Source organism: Triticum aestivum, chromosome 1A (genome assembly GCF_018294505.1).
Source record: "Triticum aestivum cultivar Chinese Spring chromosome 1A, IWGSC CS RefSeq v2.1, whole genome shotgun sequence".
Classification (NCBI taxonomy): domain Eukaryota; kingdom Viridiplantae; phylum Streptophyta; class Magnoliopsida; order Poales; family Poaceae; genus Triticum; species Triticum aestivum.
In genome coordinates, this window is record NC_057794.1 from 560,548,245 (window position 1) to 560,551,699 (window position 3,455).

Genomic DNA, 3,455 nt, shown 5'->3' on the forward strand with positions numbered 1-3,455 from the left:
GGCGACGGGCGCGAAGGAGCGCGCGGGCTCGTTGGGCCCAGTCGCGCCCAGGGCGGGCCGGCCTCGGGCCCCGGCGGGCCGCCGAGGCGTGAGAGGAGAGAGAAAGCGCGGGAGGACACGTGGCGACGCGCTAGTGGCTCGGGGGCGGTGGAGCTGAGGTGGCGTCTCCTGGTTGGTCGGGGTGAGGTGGCCGGCGGACATGTCCGGCGGCGGAGTGGACATGTCCGGCGCACGGAGGAGGAGGTGTTTATATAGGTAGAGGGAGTTAGGAGTGTCCAAATGAGGTGTGGTTTTCGGCCACGTGATCGTGATCGAACGACCGAGAGGATAGAGGAAGTTTGGATGGGTTATTGGGCCACTTTGGAGGGGTGTTGGGCTGCAACACACACGAGGCCTTTTCAGTTCCTCGGTTAACCGTTGGAGTATCAAACGGACTCCAAATGGCATGAAACTTAACAGGCGGTCTACCGGTAGTGTACCAAGGTTGCTTGGCAAATCTCGGTCCAATCCGAGAAATTTTAACACCCGCACACGAAAAGAGGCAAAAGGAGGGCGCCGGAGGACATAGGAGTGTCGGATTGCAAAACGGACAACGGAGAAAATGCTCGGATGCATGAGACGAACACATATGTAAAAGCGATGCACATGATGACATAATATGAAATGCATGACACGCAAACAAATGACAAGGCAAGAACAACAAATAACTGGAAGACACCTGGCGCAACGGTGTCGGGGCCGGCCATCAATACTATGCCCGGTCATATTTTGGAAGAATTTTAACAAAAATGAGCAAATTTGATGCATATTTGATTGTACTGGACAATATTCATTTATATTTGGATGATTTTAAGATTTTTTACATAAAATTGGATTCTTTTCATCTAGACCAGAGCAAATTAGTACATTTGGACATATTTCAACTAAATCCGACTCTAAACCTAGACTAAAATGACCGCCGGCGCCCATTCCCATCTCTGGCCGGCCATGAGCCCCTAAAAATGAAGCTCTGCCTCCACCGCGGCCCTTCGCAGCCATGTGCCCCGGAAATTAAAGCTATCTGCCTCCACCTTACCGCCAAGTGGCTAATCGGCTGACAATGTTGAGTCTATCAAGCTTGGCTTCAACGGGAGGGGAGAAGTGGCGGCCTACCATGCTCTACTTTTCGGACGGGAACGCGCGCAAAGGCGGATTGGGTTTTTTGGTGGGCCGGGTTAGTCAGGAGCAGACGTGGCAGCGGTCTGGACGCCCGCAAAGCCCCCAAGTTGTCTCCAGTTCGCGGGGAAAAATGTGTCCGGCCCGGCCTGCGGACCGATGCAGGACCGTGTTGGATGGCAAATCTCGTCTAGGTTGTGTTGTCCGACGGTTGCGGGTGATTTGAGGGTAGGCGTTGGAGATGCCCTTAGGAACATGCTCCTAAAATGAGTTTTTGCTATTTTATGTTTGAAAGGAGTTTTTGCTTTTGGGTAAGTGATACTCTTTTGCCCTAAAATGCAAAGAACAAAAAATGATCTCTCTCATTCGAAAAAGCAAACAAAGGGAAATCTTCCGTATTCTGAACAAAAAAGAAATGACGAAATGCTTCAGCACCTCGAAGCAATATAACATCGTTCAGACACAACTGCGTGACTGATGTATATTGGTTGATCGATGATAGGTTCAAGATAGGTTTTGTGTTGTGATAGACAAGTGTTACCCTCCCTTTAGTGTTTCTTTACTGCAATAACTACAGCGGACCATTACAGTCAGTGCAAGAAGCTTTAGGCAAGCATTACAAGTTTTCATAGAACGGCGAAGAAACAAAAGAAGGGAACTTTATGACAGGTCGAATATGTATTATGGAAGGAAAAGTAGGAAAACATCTTTATAACAACTCTAGACTAGACGTAGGACCAAAACCGAACATCTTCGGCACACCGCCCCCTCTTCCTGCCTCATGGAGTCATGGAGAAGGATGATGAACACCCATTAGTCATGTGCCCCCGCGCCAACGAAAAGTAGGAGCAGCGCCTTGCTAGACAAGACCTGCCTGAGCATCAATCTGGACGTGACGTGCCTGGAAGAATATTGTCAGTGCAACCACAGCGGCAAACTGCTAAGTACACATTTAACATTGTTGAGAGCCACAAGCTCGATAACACCCTCCAGCGCGCTTAACTCAGCAGAAGCCTTCACAGTGAGGCAAGGCATGAGAAACCCCAAAACAGCCTGATCCAGGAGGGAGGAGGCACTGACATGAATCCGGGACGAGTGGGAGGCAGTAGCAGCAAAACATTCGGCAAGAGTTTCAGGGTGGTCAAAGCAAAAGGAGACAGAGGGGCCGGTGCCTGAAGTGACGATCGCGGTCGAAGCAAAATGATTCAGATTTTGGTTGTAAGCTCTGTCTGAGAAGAAACTGGTATGCAATGTCTCGCTCTGGTACGCATTGTTGGCGCCGCCTCTTCGCGCAACGCCGCTTCTTCTTCCTTGTGCTGCCACGCACAACTCTCTTCTCTCATGGTTTCTCTCAAGAACACAAGAACACACGCACACACACAACCAAGGAAGATGACCATCGGCTTAGCCCGGAACACTCTCCTTTGATGAGCACAAAGACTACATTATTTTGCCCAGCCCTCACGGCCACGCTTTCTCATTCATCTGGTCACCTTAAATACCAATACAGAAAGATCCACACACGCACTGACCAGCCGCCACACTCGGTGCTAACCCCCACTAATCCAACTAACTTGCATGCATCCATGTACGCACGATTCACTCAGCCCGTCCACGCGCACGGCGCGCTCCTACACGCACGACGCGGCTGCCTCCAATGGCTCCTACTGCACGCACTAACAAACTGGAGTGTAACTCAAGCTACGTACACCAATCATCACAGCCATCGTGTGGCTTATTCCTAACACGCATGTAATTTGTCTATGGGTAAATCAGTGAGGACAAAACAAATGTAATTCAGCCACAGCGGCAAGATGCTAGCTTCAATAATATTGCAAGCATAATTCAACAAGTGTCATCGCAAAAAGGCCTATGGGAGAATGACGAAAAAGATACTCTACATTATATGGAAAATGTTGGAAGAAAACAATGTTGTTCACGAGCCTCCGACGCCAAGGGGATTTGCTTACTGGAGTGCGTCTACCAGCGCCTTCACAATCTCTTTACATGCTCAACAAGAGTGCGTGATCAGGAGCGCACACACACTTACAGCGATGGCAACAACCAGGCTAAGTATCCCCAGCTCCTGGTGCCCCATTTCTTTTACCAACAAACATCAATGCAAGATCAACATTTAACATTGGTGGACAGCAAATTGTGTACTAAAGGTATGCTTGCAGGAAACTAAAAGATTTCAAACAAACATAGATGATATACTTAGCTGACCACATACAAGCTCATATGGTGAAACTACCCTGCACATCTTCCTGGACTGCCCGCTCACGCAGCGAATATGGCAA